Raw genomic sequence first — 19910 nt, forward strand, 5'->3', positions numbered from 1 at the left:
CTTTGACCCTATGATAGTAAAACCTTGTCTGATTTGTTTCCTGTGCATAACTTTTGTACCGTATAACTTAGGTTGACCAAATTTGGTATGCTGTGCATCAAGAGAATACTGAGTTTCATATATTAAAGCCAGGTCACAAATGACCACTATAAAAAAATTAATCTGATTTGTGCATAACTTGCATGTACGTGATGTATTAACCCCAATATGCGGACAGCTCTAGTTTTCATAAACGTGATATGCTAATCTTAGCCCGAATATTTTGTCATTCACAAAAAATGTACTTGGATAGATCTCAAGATCCGATAAGGAAAAAAAATGATTTCACATAACAACAAACTTATTTGAACTACAAGACAAACATGCAAATGTTCTGTAATGAGCTTTCTTTGTGAGTGATCTTGTGCGCAAACAAAGGGTAAACTAGATAATTAGAATATATGTTAGAGCAGAACAGGCATGTAAGATATACTTCATCTAACTGCATTTTTGACACTTCAGCGCATTGATTTTCCCTTCTACTTTAAATTCTGCATGTTAACAGTTTTTTTAGTGAATAACTTGATAAACCCTTTGGGTTAAGAATTTCCGATTTAATCATGGTTTTGTAATATGCTATTATGTAGCGATGTAAGAAGTCACAAATTAAAATATGTGGTACTTTCTGATGTGAACTAAATCATTTCATTTGCAATATGAACGTATCATCCTTTCATATAATCCATTGATTAATTCTATTTTAGTCGTTTCAATATCAAGAAGCGTTTGATTTAAAGAAACCTGTTTCAATATGGAAATTCAACTTTGACCTTTATAAATGTTTATATCATCACTCATCAAACTAATAAAATCTTTTAATTACTAAAAGTAAAAGTGTGTATCCTCTAAAAAAATCAAAAGGCGCTTTCTCGTCGGTTAAAAATACCACACACTCAACATCAATGTTTTTTTGCAATGAAAATTTTCGTAAGATGGGCAAATTAAAACGCACATATTAGTATTTTTACGTAAAACATGTCACACCATTTTATCGTAAAGTATAAACGAAGCTACCAAGTCATTAAGGGTATACGAAACAGTTACAGAGGGGCTAATTTAAAATGACGTTGCTAACGTAAAGTGTTATTTTCCCGACGTCAAACTGTGACAGTTTCGGAAAAAGATGCGTTTGTTGTCATTCAGATTGATTTAACTTGAAAACGAGTTCATGGACCCTCTTTTTTAAAATGACATTAGGTTTGATTACGTATGAAGATTATTTGTACCAATTTTTATGAAAATGTCACCGACGAATTTTTTTTAAATTAGATAAATATACAGCAAAAATGCCGTTTTTTCTTCTTCTAAAATCATGAAACTTTGATAAAAATTAATTATTTCCAAAGAATTGTTATACAAATTTAGAGCATACTTATGTAAAGAAGATTTTCCAAATATTTTTACAAAAATTCGCTTGTGTTTATCTTTTGAAACAAAAAAGTTAGGTATGTCTATCAAAAGAATAGAAATGTCCAAAAAAAACGAAATTTTGAGTAAATGTCTAAAATTTCGACCCCATTTATCTCTTAAAGTAGCACATGAAGGTATATTTTTTATTACATATTTGAATTCACTTGTTTATTTGAAATAGCTTGTATGCAAATTTTCGTAAAAAAAATCACCGTGGGACCAAAACTGTACTGCGTATTATCTTAATTTCTAAGAGTTTCATCATTCAGTTGACAATAATTATAACTGCAAATTTTAAGCTTTGCTTTCTTCTGATATATTTTCCAGTCGAATAACATTGCTGTAGATGATGTATTGCCTCTTCTTTAAAGTTGATAGATTTAGACTCTTGTGTTCATTTGCATTTTTAAGCTTTTCATTACAATAAAGTGCTATGTTATTTGCAATCAAGAGGGTTGTATTTTATTCAGGATAATCAAGTTACTGACTCTCTATAAGAATAGTAGATGCAGACATTTTCTTCTGTATGAAATTCCGTCGAGGTATAATTTCTCCTTAGTATCGGTTTTCATTTAGAAAGTCAGCGCTATCAGATGAAAGAGATATAAATAGTTATGAAATTAAATGAAATTAGTTCGAGAATTATTTTTCGGCAATTAGCATTACGTACAAATTTGGGATCGAATGGGAAAACTGAATAAGAAAGTGAAATACACTGTCTGAACGCTGCAGGATAATGAATTCAATACATGTTCACAGTCCGATCAAAGTCTCTTCTTTAACAAAATGATATAATATGTAAGCTGTGTATTGCGTATATTATACTTTATTTAATATACTTATGAAAATTTTCTCAACAATTTAAAATATTTAAGTTAACCTCCCTGTCAGAGGTACATTCATTGGGTAGTAATCCTGACTTAATAGCAAATAAGACATAGTGAAATCCAGCGATAAGATAGTACAAGCGTAAGACTTATTTTGTTTGTTTGTTGTATAAACGTGTTTTAAAAATCCCCAAAAGTAGTCCGTAAATTCTAGTGGATATCATTACTTCGGATTCTCTCATGGTTATCCTTGTAAAAAGAGTATATATGGAATTTGTCGATTCATCTGAAATCAGTGTTGACTAAGAGACTGGTGAAAATTTTTTACACAGGAACGTATTCTTACCGTGTTGCCTATTGATCGATTATTCCTGGTTGACTGGTAATTGGTATTGTATTTTACTGTCAATTCAAAAGTAATGTATACTAACTTTCAGGACACAAAAACATTAAAAGAAGTGTAGAGGGAAAGCGTCATACGAAAGATACGATCCTGTTCCCGTTTTACGAGCACACTTTACTTAGATACATGCATCTATATTTGATTGGTATTTGATCTACATATATCTGGATGTTTACATTATTTTGTCTGTAATTGGCACATATTTAGTAAATTACTTTGATTTTTAAGCCAAATATTTTCGAGTATCAATGTACACGATGTATATTACTGCAAATATTAGGCATATACATTGAATCAGTTGAATTACAAAAAATAAGAGTAAAAACATAATATCCATAGAAAGCTCTTTTGATAAGTTTTTACAAACACAAGTGCAGTGGTTTAAAATTATTCTGCATAGATCATTCATATAAAGAAATATTTTAAAATGTATGACATCATTTTAATGTTTTGGGATAATTGCAGATCTTTGGTGGTATTTGATGAATTCATTCATATCATAAATTGCCTTGACTCTTGACAATTTAGAGTTCGGTATTTGGTTTGGAGGATGGATGAATACTTGTTTGTCATTGAAGACCATATCGTGACCACTAGATTTATGGTTTTTGTAATTTGATTTTGTTTTTATCAGATTTAATGTTGTAAAAATGAACACAGAATTCTTGACCCCGAGCATATATGAGCCATAAACACAGATTATACACATTTAAATAGCTACAGAGTTCCAAAGTAGAGCCCCATACAAGAATTGCTTCGTGAATTGATCACGATACGTCGATATCCATTTAAGATAATATCTGCTGAGAAAGAAACGTTTCTTTCGTATTTCTGAAGTAAAAGTATACTAAATCCTGGCGTTGGGAATAATGTGATTTGTCTGCGTAATTCGTTGAAATATTATTGCTCTAAATTCTTTGACAGACTTCACAGTCAGATCAATGGGAAATTATAAAGGATCGTTCAAAGGTTCGATGTTCAGACATCGGAAACGAGTAGAATTATATTGCTTTGGCACTCATACCATGTATAACTATAAAGTATACCGAAGCTTAATGGGTACTTTGGGAAAAGTCAGAACACCAAGAGCAACAATTTGATAATTAAAAAAAGGAAAAACAGTGATTCCAATCTCAGGAGAATGATCTTCACATTGCATCAAATATCTGTGATTAACATATATTTCGCACAAATTTAAACCTAATCATATTTGCACATCACACAAACGATAATTCATTTTGTAATGTGCTATCGAAAAGAATATTATATTTGTTTAGGGGCCAGCTGAAGGACGCCTCCGGGTGCGGGAATTTCTCGCTGCATTGAAGACCTGTTGGTGACCTTCTGCTGTTGTCTGTTCTATGGTCGGTTTGTTGTCTCTTTGACACATTCCCCATTTCCATTCTCAATTTTATCTTTGTTTCCTTTCATGCAAAAAGTTATATATATATATAAAAGTAGGTAGTGGCAGGCATTTGAATATAGTGTGTAAATAAAAACAGTTACCGCATTTTTAAGTTATATTATTAAATTCCCGGGAAATAAAAATTATACTATAAATATAAAACTCAAAGAAAATCTGTTTAAGATGAGATGTGATTCTAGCAAGGCGTCGAAAGAAAGAACGACTCAAATTATCACTTCAGTGTATTTATGGATTTCGAAAATCTTTTAGTGACATTTCAATCGTCTGTCGAAGGACATAAATTTTAATTTGACACTACAGCCGGTTCGGTGATGGATGCATAGCAGGATATGCTTACTATGTCGATCGACCTCTCTTTGATCGCAGTTGTTTATGTGTGATTCAAACTGTATCCCCATGTTTGTTTGTTTTAGAATAAATGTCTGATATAATTTCATCTTGATAAGACAAACAAGAAAATATATGTTTTAGTGGTTAGGATCTCAACAATTTCCAAGATATTTAATAGGGGTGGCCATGACCACTGGTGACTTGACCTATATACATGTATGGTTTAGCGCGGTAGTGATTTCTACCATTTTAAAGATTTTTTACAGTCTCAAATGAAAATGATGGGGATAACCACTGTATACTCACCTAATCGTTGAATTCATCTTCATATGACAAATATATGGTTTAGAGATGGAAATCTCGACTTGAACATTATCAAACGGCAGGGGTGACGACCTCTTGGAACTCATCATATAATGCATTTTACCTTGTCATGTAGAACATTTTTTGTCTTCTTTAGATTATCAATCTTTACAGTTTTTGTGAAAAATAATGCTCAAGTTCAAAGGTTATGACATAGGTCACCATTGACCTTTTGATCCTACAGTAGACCATATGTATTCATGATAAATCTTCAATACTAACTGTTCTCAAATTACAACCATTTAAACATTTCCCCCAAATTGTTCTAGAGTAAACTCCAACCTTCTTTTGGTTCTTTGAATTACCTCTTAATAGACCACATGCACATACAAAAGCCTGCAGGTACATGTACATTTTGACATGTAGGTCGAACACATTTTAGAGCCTTACGTACACATGACTAGCGAGCGCTTTCTGGAACGGCTCTGTTTACAAGTTCAGGTGGGATTAGGCGGAAGAAGTAGAATAATAAAAAACTAGAATTGCAAATGCAAGCAGAAGCTGACGTCATCCCTGTCTTTTAGTTCAAATGGTAAATAAACTCATCAAAGTTTCCGGGTTTAAAAAGATGTTACATTGAAAATTCCAAACATGAATTGCATTACGAGTTGTTTGTCCGTTATAGAATAATGTGTCACAGATGACGACGGTACAATTAACTTAACCACAATCCCGTCCTCTTTTCCCCGAATGTGACCTACTGATTTAGACTTATCACCGGGTTTGTACATACATGAGCAACACGACATGTGCCACATATGGAGCAGGATCTGCTTACCCTTCTAGGGCACCTGCGATCACCACCGGTTTTTGGTGGGGTTCGTGTTGCTCAGTCTTTATTTTTCTATATTGTGTTTTGTGTACTGTTGTTTGTCTTTTGCTATTTTCCTTTTTTGCCATGGCGTTGTCAGTTTATTTTCGACTTATGAGTTTGAATGTCATCTTTCGCATCTCTTTTTACAGGAAACATTTCTGTAAAGTTACATTTTTTACATTTCTTCTGTTTCCATTGCAATAGTGATCATTTGAAAAAATGTTAATCCCTGATTGCATATTTACATACGGTAGTTATCATTATGGCATATTTTCATCAAAATTGGCCCAGTCATCTTTGAGAAATATACAGGACAAAAAGTGCGGAAGAATAATAGAAATACGACAAAAAAAGATACGTACCATAACAATATGTCAACCAACATTGGTTCGGAGTGAGAAAATAAGAACCGAGCAAAAACAATAAGTCTCCAAAGTTTGTTTAGGAGACACAATCATTTGAATAGGTAATTCTTTGGTAAATTGAAACTTGTATATATACTTACTCTATAACAAGTACAGCTGAACTGTGTGGCACTGTTAGCTAAAATAATAAATGAACTAGATAGAAAAAAAACAAAAATAAAACAGAGAGCATGTAACCAATAACGGACTTTAACGATTTATTAAGAATCTATGTTATTCCTACTGAAACTGCATGCGTCTATTCGCGTGCTAAATTTGTTTTTACTCCACCAAAACTCTGCATTTTGCATTATTTTATCGAGTTATTTCTAGCTGCATTGAGGCTTCCAAAGAATACGACCCGATTAAAAAAACACCAACACATAAGAAATTGAATCTTTTTACACTTTTGTCGGATGTATATGAACGAATTCAACGATTCAACTTTTTATTATGAAAATATAAAGGTACAAAACCTATGCTAGCTAGAGCCAAAAACTAAAAATAAAGTCTCTCACAAAATAAACGCTTTCAAACATACCGTTATTATTAAAGCAACAAATTAAAATTATAAATTGTTCTTACAGCTCTTGTCCATCTGCTTAAATCATTTTGCTTGGTAATTGGCTGTCATTCGTGCATAACTGCCTGAGTGAAATCCATGTACCGTTCATTTATCAAAGAACAATCATATATAAATTTCTGTACTTGTCTAACGATATCAACATTTGCTTAACACTATATCTGATTTATTTATTTGAGATCCCTTCATTAATTTGTTTAAGGACATTCGCCATGAAGCGGAAAATAATCTTTCTTAATACCCTTTTTATAAGCTTATAATGATTAAAAAATATCACATCTAATTTATTTATTGAGTACGCTTTTTTCGATTAACCACCATCCGGTTCTTTCTTGGAAATACTTTTGCGTAATACATACTAAGCATTATACACTCCCGGTTGTGCAAGTATCAAAACTACATTCAAGATTTTACATAGACGAAATAGCTCTGAAATTTATCTAAACTATGGTGGTGCTTTTATTGGAATTGTAAGTAATAAAGGTTATTCACGAAGCTTAAAGGACTTTATTTCAACTTGGTGAGTGACAGACCGATTTCACAAACCAATAAACATTAAAAAAATACCTGTGTTTGCTATAATGGTTAATATGAGTATATAATGATATTTAAAATTGTGTAAGCCAGAGTTTAATATCATTTTAGCATTGTTCAATATAGTTATAAAAAAAAGTTGCATAGCGAAAGAGTCATGAGATCGTAAATCACGCAACTGGCCATGCTGAAATTAAAAGTGGACCTCAAACTGATAAGATAAAAAAAAAAATACGGAAAAACTTATGTCTTTTGTTCCAATAAAGTTTTTAAAGGGGCATTAGCTACGAGATATAAAAACTATAAAATATGATTTGTTTGTTTGTTCAATCATTAATGAAAGTGAAATAGTGAAATAATTATTCGCATTAAGCAGCCAGTTTGGTTCAATTTTGTCAAAATAAGCTAAGAAACATCGCTGGTGAATTTAACCCCTTAGGTAGAGATGGGTTACGCATGAGTTAGGCGTGTTCAGTTATTAAAGGGAAAAGAATGTTAACATTGAAAGTGAAACAATTTTTTACCTATAAAATGAAATCAAACAGACCTAGGAAAATCCAATTGCACGAGTTCGCTATCTATTTGTATCCATATTTATGTTTATATCGGGTTATATGACCGTCGGCTGTCTTTGGAGGTCATATCGATAGTTAATTAGATGGCGTCTAAACTTAAATACACAAGAAATGCTGATACATGTTATCGAGCCTATGCATTGTAAATTGTTTATTTTAGACTTCTAATAATTTGGATATACGTTTTAGTATGTTACAAATCAAATACGATAATGTGAGTCAAATTGGTGAACATGAATTGGACAGCTAATGCTCATTTAAAAATTCCTATATATATTTACATATGTTACAGTTTCTGATCGCAATGGTTGACTGGATTATAGAAATGTGGTTATCCCTCTCATCTGGCAATTAAACCAATGCTAATAAAAGACACCAATTGTCCTATGCAGGATGTATAAATACCAAGCCACGTCAGACCGAAACAAAAATAAAGAAATCAATTACTAAGTTTTCTTTTCGAATATGTGTCTGTATTTCAATTCCATTCACTGGTTCAATGACAGATACATGTACATGTAATATGTCAATTTCGGTTGTGTTTCCTTCATGTTCAGCAATAAATAAAAGTGTTGTGCTTAACTAACTAAAAGCATGTAAACGTTTGGTTTAGAGACCAATAGACAACGAAATCGTGGATTGGATTTTGAAACTAACGGATATACATTATTGATTTAAGCAGTTAATATTCAAGACTTAGTCATTGCAGTATTTTTGCTTGACCCAGTTGAGTGTAATTTACAAATCAAATAGAAAAACGTAGTTATTATTTGCAGTTGAAAACCAATTAACCGATGAAGTCGGATTTATCTATGACAGTCAGTCAATCTACTATAATAGATAGAGGAAAGGTTGAAAAAAGTCTACATAATGATATTATTTTCAATCACCTACACGATCTTGTGTATCGCGATGAAGAATATCCAAAGGGACTGTCAAATATTACATAAGCTGCTCGAACTGTATAGCATTATAATTTCATTGAGAGAAATCTGTCCGACATGCACTTTGAGTAGACCCTGCTATGTTATATGCACATATCTCGGTTAACCATATCCTGGTTGCTCTGCTCTAAATATCCACCCAGCTTGATCAATAAGGTTTAATGAGCGCTATGTTAGAAGTTGGTGATGTGACCACAGTCTTGCACAATGTGCATGTATCATGTAATATGAGTGCATGTAGAAAGAACGCTGTTGAGATGATTTTTTAAAGATATTAAAATGGAAAAACACTTAAACTTATGAGTAATTTTATATAGTTTTTGTAGTTTTATGTTTCCTCACATTTTATAGCCTGTGACAATGTTATATATCTCATTAAATGTAGCATTACTTAAGTTTGTTGGACTTTTTTTTCAAATTTAACAGTTTGCAATTCATTTGTAAATCGTAAGTTAGACGGAAAATGTATAACCGCCGCAACAAGATTTACATTGTACAATAGACTGAAATATTTTTGATTATCCTTTTATTTACCCGGTGGAGTTCAGGAATAACCAAGTTACATTATGACATAAAAACAATTAAAGGAAAATCTTTGCAAGCCCAACATATGTGAGAAAATACTGACACCAACAGACTTTATGCTTAGAACTACCATAATCTTTGACTTATATACCCGACATAGTCTGCTGTACAGGGCATCACCAATCTTGATTTTTAAAGCACACGTTTTAAACTTTTAACGTCATTTTGTTATTAGTTGACAACTTGCGAGGTAATGCAGCAATCGTAGAGCAGCGAAATATAACGACTGAATTAGACTTGAACAAACTATCTCGAAAGCTCCGAATTATCAACCTGTCATTGTGAAACAAAGCAACAAAGCGGCAATTTGTAAATTTAATGTTGTACTTGAAGAGGACCCCGTGAAATAATTACTAAACATCTGGTCCCGAGTATATAAAAAAGTACTTACAATATGTATGTCTTCCTGTTGTAAGCCTGGAAAAAAAACACCATAATATTTGTCACAAAATCGAGTACAGGTAAATACAATTCAAGCCTTGATGACGTGATCAAACTTTTTGTGTATAACTAAATGATATTCAAAGTGGTATTTTTTTATTATAATGTATGTTCTTTACCAATACATTTACTGCCTTGAACGAATTCTTCAAATACCGTGAAGTGCTGGAGCGTCAAAATAAAACAGCAACGAAACATCCAAGTGACTGTCAAGCATTCACGATTAAAAAACTATGTCAATCAAATTTCAGATACATTTTCAACGATTTGGATTGTAAAAGATTGTTGAGTAATATCTTAAAGTTGATGATGCAATATGCTTTGAAGGGTAGCTTTTTGTCATTTAACAAAAGCATTGTGAAAGAGAGGCGAAAGATACTAGAGGGACATTCAAACTCATAAGTCGAAAATAAACTGACAACGCCATGGCTAAAAAAGAAAAAGACCAACAGACAAACAATAGTACACAAAACACAAGATAGAAAACTAATGACTGAGAAACACGAACCCCACCAAAAACTGGGGGTGATCTCTGGTGCTCCGGAAGGGTAGGCAGATCCTGCTCCACATGTGGCACCCGTCGTGTTGCTCATGTTAGTACAAACCTGGTAATAAGTCTAACTAGGTAGGTCACATTCGGGGACGGGATTGTGGTTACGACATTAGGAGCATATTCGCTATTATCTGTGAAACGGATATTTCATAACGGTCAACCAATTCGTGATGGCGTCCGTAAAACTTACGAAGGGATGATTTCAACTTCACCACTTTGAACTCTTGGTTTAATAGCTTCCTTGTGAGCAGCAACCCTCTTTCAAGGAAATCATGATAGGAAATACAAGCCCTGGAATATCGTATCAAATGCGAGATATATACTCCGTATGCAGGCGCTTATGGATTACATGTCAAAGTTGCTACAATACTGTTTTGATTTGTTGCTATTGTTTATGCTTCCATCGGAGATTTTATTTATTTGCTTTATTTCCTATTACAGAGTGTGTTAGGGAACATATGTTTTATGGTATCTGAATGTTTTGCGTCATAAGCGCTTTTCTGGATTTACCTTCATCAGAAACGTTCAAACCTAAACATTCGAAAGCCAGGGATGAATAGATAAGTCTAAATGAAAGGAGCTATAAGCAAAATGAACCATAAAAGAGTAACAACATTCCTTCAAGGTTAACTTTGCCTGAAGGAGTAGAAACTTAAGTGTCTTAATTATTTGTAGACATAATTCAAACTGGAAACTTTAGAAAAATACGATATAAATCATATCAGTACGGAATCGCTAATCATTGAGCACATGATACCAAAGGGGCCAATAAAAATATCAGGATTAAATAAAAAAAAAAAAGCCCTGGAGACAAACATGTTCTCAAAACACTACCCAGAAAACTAAAGATTGAACGACACGAACCCATCAAAAAGTGTGGTGAAATAAGATTTCACGGAAAAGTAAACAGTTCCCGCCCAACTTGTGAGGTCGTTGTGTTGCTCATGGCAAATAAAAAATGGGTGATGTCACAATTGAGGGAAAGAAAAAAAGCACTTGATTGGTAATTCAATTAAAAAGAAGAAAAGCAAAACTATATAAAATCAATAACAACAAAACAACAAATAAAAACGGAAAAAAACATACTTTAATATTAATGTATTTATCTAACAATTTGATTCATAATTTTAATTTCATTCATGACTGTAGATTAATGATACAAATGATGCCAATTCCAACACAACTATGTGGAATATTACCTTCAAAATATTGGAAGACTGCATGAAACTGGGTATCATGCTATTTATTAACTGGTTTATTTTAGCGTTGATATTAATTCTTGTACGATGATATTATTCAGGTAACTGACAATAAAATCCTGTAATCTTTAACCAATACTGCCGTAATCAATTTCCTGAAATGGTGAAAGGTTCACCAACATTTCTAAAACATCGAAATAAGATTAATTCTATTAATTTAGAAGCTTTGACAGGTAGAAAATAAGTGGGTTCGAAGAGGGTCAAACAAAAGGTAAATAACATATATAATCATGATGATCAAAAATCGTATCCCAATTTCCCTTATTTTTTGTTTTAAATCCGAATTACAGTAAATTTACATTTTGTTTGTTTCACAATAAAATAAGATATTGCTTTGGCAGAAATGTCCCTTATTCCATTCCTTGAAAATTGTTACTGATGACAGAATAGTATGATTGAGTTATCCTCAGCATGACAAGCATTTAGTGACTTTTCATGCTTTGGGTTAGGTAGACTGGACAACAATTGCACTGGGAACCGTTTAATCAATATTTTGTTTTCTCTTGTAGGATTGACGTATATAGTAGGTTACATTCCACGCTTAGACGCAACAATACTAAAAGAAACAATATATGTCATATACTGAAGAAAAAATGTGTCAATTCAACTTAATACAATAACAGCTATTGGTATTAATCTAAGGAGAAAATGTTGAAAACAATAGCATTAAATGTGATACGTTATTTCTATTCTCGAGACAGTTAAGTTTTCAAATTTAAAATTATGCCAGTACCAGTCAATACAAATAAAGGAAATATTATATTGTTTAGAGGCCAACTTCTTTATTGTTAGGTATATACACGTATAGAGATTCTATTTATACTATGAATGATTCTCGAGACAGTTAAGTTTTCAAATTTAAAATTATGCCAATACCAGTCAATACAAATAAAGGAAATAATTATATTGTTTAGAGGCCAACTTCTTTATTGTCAGGTATATACATGTATAGAGATTCTATTTATACTATGAATGTCGGTCCGAACAAAATATTTTATTGTAGATTGACAATTTTTTCTTGGCTTTATTTATTCTAGACTTCGTTTTCAATCCCGCTTTTAATATATTTTTTTAATACTAGATCCCCCTAATGGACAAAATACATAAATTAACGACAACCACCGAAGAGACTTCTAACTTGGTACGGGAACATTTTAGTGAACTAGTGGTTAGAAAATGTTGTATGATTGCCAACAAGACAACTCTCTACCAGACACCAAATGACCAATTATAGGTCACCGTACAGCTTTCAATAAAGAGCAAAGCTCATACCGCATATCAAGCTATAAAAGGCCCCGAAATAACAAATGTAAAACAATTCAAACGTGAAAAGTCACGGCCTGATTTATGTACAAAACAATAAACGAAAAATGGTGGGTTCACCTGATGTATTGTTGATTCCAGGTTCTTTAACGAGGCATTCAAAATAATGCTTTTTGCATATGAAAGCAATATTGTCTATGTTTTTTTTAGCTAGAACAATCACATTTACCATAGCTTACGCAACGAACATGTAAAATAGATTTGATAACATCTAGGGTTCTAAAAAATACAAAAAGAATGCTGAATGCACTTAATTTTATTCACTATAGGGTCGAAATGTAATTTGGGTCAGTGTAGGAATTTAGTGCCACATACGCGCGTTTAGTCTATACAAGACTCATTGGGGCGCCCATATCTAAACAGTTGGAAGACCAAATTAAATACGACGGTGAAGAGCATTAAAACCCCAAAATTCCGAAAAATTGTGCCAAATGGGACTTAGGCAATACTAAGTATATGTCTGGAGGTAGAAAACCCTGACTGAAGCTATTCGATCCTAAAAAAGTTCTAAACCCTAGAACATATTCTGTCAGATCTATCCTGCCTAGAACATATTCTGTCAGATCTATCCTGCCCAGAACATATTCTGATTGTTCTTTTATTTTAAAATTTTCAAGTTTTAAACTTTTATTAAACAATTTCATATATGTGCATGATGTGATTATGATCGCGTGCACTATTTCTGTGAACGACATTTGCTTCGGCATCCATCTCTTATCTGTATAATCAATCACGGGACAACGATTCTGAATACCTTTTCATTGGTTATTACTGTAAAGTCTATTTTTAATCACAGTTCCATTTTCGTTGTTGTTCGGTTATTTATATACATCTGTTATTGAAAAAATGCACATGGTATGTAGGAGAGAAAAATATCTCAAGAAACATAATAATCTTCCCCTTTCAAATAAAATCTGCAAACGCAGAAATATATACATTTTCTTTTCAATACCCATCAATCTTGTTTGCCAAAAGATAACAAAGAAAACAAATAAATAAACCTCAAGGTCAAAATAAAGTAAATCATACACATCTACTCAATAACAATATACTTCACGGTGATAGGAAATTGGTTAAAGGATAAAAGAGACAACTAGAAATCAATGAAAAAAATATACATTTCGGTTCTAAAAGGAAAACGTGTACCATATGTACATTAGTATAGTACATTTTCATAAAGATCTTCAAATTACTTTATTTTCATTTATTGAAATGATCTTAAGACAAATTTCAGGTAAAAAGCTGTTCGAATCCGTTTGTTTTTTTGTGCGAATAAGAACAAAGGGTTAACTGTCGTAAGTTCCTTCATTGAATATTCACCAAATTAGGGCCCCAGGAGGACATATAGCATACAAACAAAATCATTATAAACAATATCACATGCAATACACAGACAATAGATATGTATTAACATGTGTAATAATAATAATAAAAAAAAATACTACAGGAAACACACACAACAAAATAATAGCAATATATTATAATTCAATTAATATTATGTTGACATTGACTCAAGTGCACCAGGTTAGTGTATCTTTACTATAAAAAGAAAAACAAGAGGCATTAGAAGTTTGTGCAGAGAAATTTCAATATAAAAAAAAACAAAAACAAAAACACCCACACATTTAGCTATGAGGTATACTGCAAATAACATAGAATAAAGGATATTTAATATGACTAATCTGCAGTAAGCACCAAGAGTCGATGCTTAAAGGGAAGTCCCTACTTGTACTGCAGATGAGTCAAACTCCTAAATTATTGAAAATATATTTTAAAACATATTTTTAAGATTATAGATTCTGTGTCCAGCCAGAGAATATGAAATTCTTCTTATGATCAGTGCAGGCTTAACAGGGTATCCAAACTCATATTAAAGAGTTGAATTGAAATTAGTTATTACAGATTATGTTTTCCTTCATTCTTAGTATCTTTTATATATTTATAAAATGTAAATAGTACATTGGGATCCTCATTATTCATTATCAGAATTAATTTGTTATTTTGTTATTAGTATATAAATATTGAAAGTTTAATTTGGACATGATTTTAATATACTTTGCATCAATTCCTCTCTTTTTAATAAATGGGTGTCGCATTTAAATAAAAAATGAACTTCATCCTCAACCTCACCTAAGGTGCACCTGAGACAAATTCGGTTTTGTCGAAGAGTACCCTGGTATCTGCCAGACTCAATTTGCAATTTGTGAGAAGATATTCTTAATCTAGTACTATATTTCCTTTGCTCAAAAAGTCGCATGATTGACAAATAATTTTCAAAACCAAAATTGCACTTGAATGCTACATAAGTTTGTAGTTTACCATCTTTATGTATATCTAGCTGTTTTTTCCACAATGCAGTATAGTATCTCTTAACAATCTGACCACAGTGTAATTTAAATGTTGAATATTTTTCTGGTATATGGTTTTCTATACCTGAATAGACCGATTGCTTTCAACCATTTATATCATAACATAGTATTTACATACTTCGAAAGTAAAATAGCAGTCAATGTTATTTGACATTTTTCAAATGTATACATATATTAAAGTGTATAGATTTTTATCTTATTTTTCAAAATATTATTATTAATCACTGTAAATGATAATAGTTTGTGAAAAGTTAATACTGATCGAACTTTTGAAAATAATGAGGTTATAAAAAAAATACATAATATCTCTATATATCCTATATAGTTGCATATAGGATTTGCTTTTCGCGTTATAAAATCTTTATCTAGCAGACAAAAAGATATACTATTTTCGTTTTCTTTTTGACTCTAGAAGTTTGTAATATAGAATGCAGCTGCATATAAGTATTCTGTGCGTAAATTGCCAAGTCGTTAAATTCTATAGATAGTGTTACTACAGACAAATACAATCATACCATAGTTTCTTGATTGATGCCTTTTTAATTTTGCAATGAGAATTTTACAAAGATTAATTATGAGAACAATCATGAAGAAAAAAGTCTTGAGAAAATCCACTTAGTATAATAAGTATTCGGTATTGCCTTTCAATAAAATAAAATAAACCAAAAATATTATCAAAATATCAATATTTTTATAAAGAACATAATGTTATTTCAACTTAAAGTAAACATCAACATACTTTCATTTATAATGCTTCCAGTTTAATTGAATTTTTATCCCCTGTACGTAAATTACTGAAAGAGATTTGCCTTGATTCTTTTTACCATCCCCATATGCCATCTGAGATCCAGATAGGTTTGCACTTCTACAGAAAACAATTTAAATGTAAATGAACCGACTTATGTTCATTGCATAATTGCATTGCAATAACATAATATTCCTTTTCATGGAAAGTATCTTCTAGGTACAGATCTAGAAGGTAAAAGCTGTAGACCAAAAAGCAATATCGTGTATCTGTCTTCCAAATCGATACAACCAATATCATTTGTCAATCAAAAATTGGATTGTGACAGACATCTAGTAGAACTTTGCATTCAAATTCGTGCTTCTATTGAAAACCATGCAATTATATTCCGCCATTCTCATTTCGACCATATATAGTTAGGATATTGAATAAATTTAGAGATTTAATAAGGAAGCTAACAACGATGACTTGAGAGATTCCATCGGTGGAATGTCATAGACCCAAATGATTATAAAAGAATAATGCATGCTTTAATTAAGTTTCCTTAACATAGAAAAACAACTATATCTATATATGCATTATATTTCGTTTCTAAGCCTAAGGAGTATATCTGAAGATTACAAACTGTAATGCTGTTAAATTCCATTTGCTACCTTCATTATGATGAAAAACAAATTCAATGACCCATTATCTTTTATATTTTTTAAGCAAACAACATGAAAAAATAACAATGGTATGATTTTAGCCTATTATTTTATCCGTTTACTTGATAACCGTCGATCTATTCATTATCAAGTCAAGTTGCAATCCCTTTGAAGTTTGTATAGAATAATATTATATTTATAACCCTAACCCTAATACTATATCTTATTATAATAATGGAATCATTAACATTTTTACAATGTTTAATAACGAAAAAGGAAAACATTTGCATTGACTAATATAAGATGCTAAAACAAATATATGGCAGATGCTTTAGAAACATGCAATTCATTATGCTGCAATTTTCCAACCAAAAAAAAAACAACTATCATACATTCGGTTTTTCATGTTAATTTGCAAATTTTGAACCGATCAGTTGCAAAGACAGTGGGATTACCTTTTCCTGTAAAGTATTATTATATCTTGTATGATAATTGATACCTTTCGATTCATCGTGTTCACAATCCATTTGTGCGATATTATCTTTACACAGTTATACATGTTTTTTCCCCAATCTCACAAGTGGTTTCGCTATTTGCAAACATAATAAGTCGAAGAACAATGAACACCATGACCAAATAAAAACTACGAAAAAACTAACAACAGTACAAGAAACCCTAAAAACAAAACTAAAGATCGAGCAATACGAATCTTATTAAAAACATGGGGTCCAGTTGTTCTGAAAGGATGGATTGTTTTCTCCCATTAGTGGCATGCGTCGTATTACAAGTAGGAAAAATGGAAACAAATTTTCTGAGGCACATTGTGTTAGTTGTTAATATATACATGTAATGTTTGCACGTCACTTCAAACTTGCTTGGACTGTTTCTCTGGATTGTACAGGAACTCACTGTTCTTCGAGTGTATATTAATCTTTCGTTCACCGATCTGTGTCGGTTTATATATTTCGTATTCCAATATTTTTCAGTCGTTCAACATTGTTTTTATTGGTATAGATATATTTATATGACAACCAAAGATTGTCCTATCTGAGGCGCAATCGTCGGGTTTAACATTTTGATGAATTACGATAGTTCAGCGTCCAAACTACATAAAACCTTATTTCTGTATGTGAAGTATCTAAAAGATATTATTCGTCTAAAACTGTTTCCATCACTGTTAGTTAAAATAGAAGTTTAGTGCTTTAAATTTACAGTAAGGCTTGTAGTAGGATAAGTTAGATATAGTTTTAACCTGTTGCAGTTTAACCCCGAAGGTTGACTGTGGTATAGAAATATGATAATTCCTTGGTCTTTCCTCAACCGGCAGTAAAACCCTTGACAAAGTGGGACGGTTTGGCTGTACTGATGTATAAATTAAATTCGTAGCAACATTCGCGTAGAACGTGGAGTTTAAACCCAATACTCGTGTAGAGAGAGTGTCACGCTCTCTTCACGTTTAGAATCCTTGCAACAACTATTTGAGGGGTCCGTAGGTGGCCTGTCGCAAAGCTGTCTCTATCCAATATACCCAAATGTTCCGCCCATCATCTGGGATCGACTCCTATCAGTTGAATATTTTACTTGTCGTGCATCGTAGTGAATTCCTAAAGAAAAGTTTTATTTGTGTTGTTGCTGGAATACCTTTATTTGTTTAACAAAAACATAACTCAACCGATTTAAAAGAGTTGCTGTGGTTGAATATTAATAAATCAATGTGAAATTTGGATTTACGTTAATTATTAAACAGGAACACAAAACAATAGGCAGTTGTCCATACGTCAAGCTCTAAATCATCCCAAATTAATCTTGAATAGTTGTGAATAAATTAAACACAAACTTATAAAAAGATCTGCCATGAACATCAACTTTTCAAAATCCCCCCTCACCCCCAAAAAACCTGTAGGATATGACATGACAGCTACTAACGAGGTTACTGTTTTGGTCACATAGCTCTTCAACTGTTCGCTTCTTATACATCTTTGGCTTTCAAATATTCGGGCTTTTGAACGTTCCTGATGAAGGTAAATCCTGAAAAGCGCTTCGGACGCATGAAATTTATAAAAAGTTGTTTTCATTTTTTGAGACAAGCACGTGTATATGTGAAAAGTTTAAACGTTCTATGATATTTCAACCATCCTCCATTTATTTTTTTTTCTCTCGAAAAGTATGCTGACAAAACGTGCATAATAGAACTAACTCAACATCAGTATACAGGAAACACACTTAACTTTAAAATAACGATATACTTGATAACAACACTACAAAATATATTCAAAGTTATACCTGAACAAAGAAGATTGCTCGCTGAAACTGAATCAAGCTCAAAGTACTTATCCTTCTGATAAATCATGCCGCCCTACACTTTAATATCGGTTGTTGTACTTAATAGAAGAAGTCATCTTACGCTAATACGTACTGAACGGAATTAACGTCTTTTCCTATTTTCGTATGTTTAATTGTGCCTTGAAAAATATACAGATATTACTGAACCAATCTCACTTTTTTTAATAAAAAGAGAGAAATCCGATTAAAAGTTTGATCTATAGTTTATCAAGTTCGACCAGTCACCTAAGTACCTGTCTAAAAGGTAACGATATCAAACAGCCGCACTCGATTTAGCCATTGACAGGTCAAGGCAATTTATTTGACTTTTTTCTATAACAGTTCTTATTTGATTGTATTTGTTATGTCAGTATTAATTTTAATCAGAACATGTAAATCTGTTATAATCACTTTATAACTTTTGATTACAGGATTAAAAGTGTTTGAAGGCAATATTGATTTTTTATTGTTCTCATCCATTAAAGTAAAGTTGCGTCATTTGGTTCGTTGGTTCTCAGTAATAATGTTGTAAAATGTAGTGTTAGAAGAGGGGAGAAATAGAGAAAAATATGTTTAATTGATTGGCTGATTATCAGTAATGCACAGCTAGACCCTTGATTTAAAATCTTATAGATCCAAATTACAACTAATCTGCACTCAGTAACTTCGTTCTAGGAAAAGGTTTTGATCCATTAAGAAATTATTCTGTTTCTAGTTCAAAATGAAACCACACGAGAATGACAGACAACGCCCTAGTGAATGTTAATAGCATAAATAATATCGTTGATTAAATATTGATGTTTTTATTGTAAAGAAGTCAACACACTGGAATCTGGAACAAAGTAAGTTAACAATGCGGTTTTCACACATCCATGTTATGAAGTTTTTTTTAAAGATAAGTATATATTTTCAAAATGCAATGTTTTAATTTAACATCAAATTTATAATCTCGCATATTATGAATTGGCAGAAACAGTCTAATAACCATTTCTAAAGTAATTAAAACAACAGTTAAAC

The 19910-nt window shown here is 31.9% G+C and overlaps 1 protein-coding gene across 1 annotated transcript in view; it reads right to left on the reverse strand.

The window, feature by feature from the left end:
- Positions 1–19910, reverse strand: part of LOC127734988 (5-hydroxytryptamine receptor 1-like) — a 133028-nt gene that overhangs the window by 32765 nt on the left and 80353 nt on the right. Inside the window, exons 3-4 of the mRNA XM_052245047.1 lie at positions 9629–9654; positions 6118–6155 (exon numbers count right to left, since the gene is read on the reverse strand). The gene's annotated coding sequence lies outside the window, so the exon portion shown is untranslated. The remainder of the gene's footprint in view (positions 1–6117; positions 6156–9628; positions 9655–19910) is intronic.

This window comes from Mytilus californianus, unplaced genomic scaffold, assembly GCF_021869535.1.
Source record: "Mytilus californianus isolate M0D057914Y unplaced genomic scaffold, xbMytCali1.0.p SCAF_3, whole genome shotgun sequence".
Classification (NCBI taxonomy): Eukaryota; Metazoa; Mollusca; class Bivalvia; order Mytilida; family Mytilidae; genus Mytilus; species Mytilus californianus.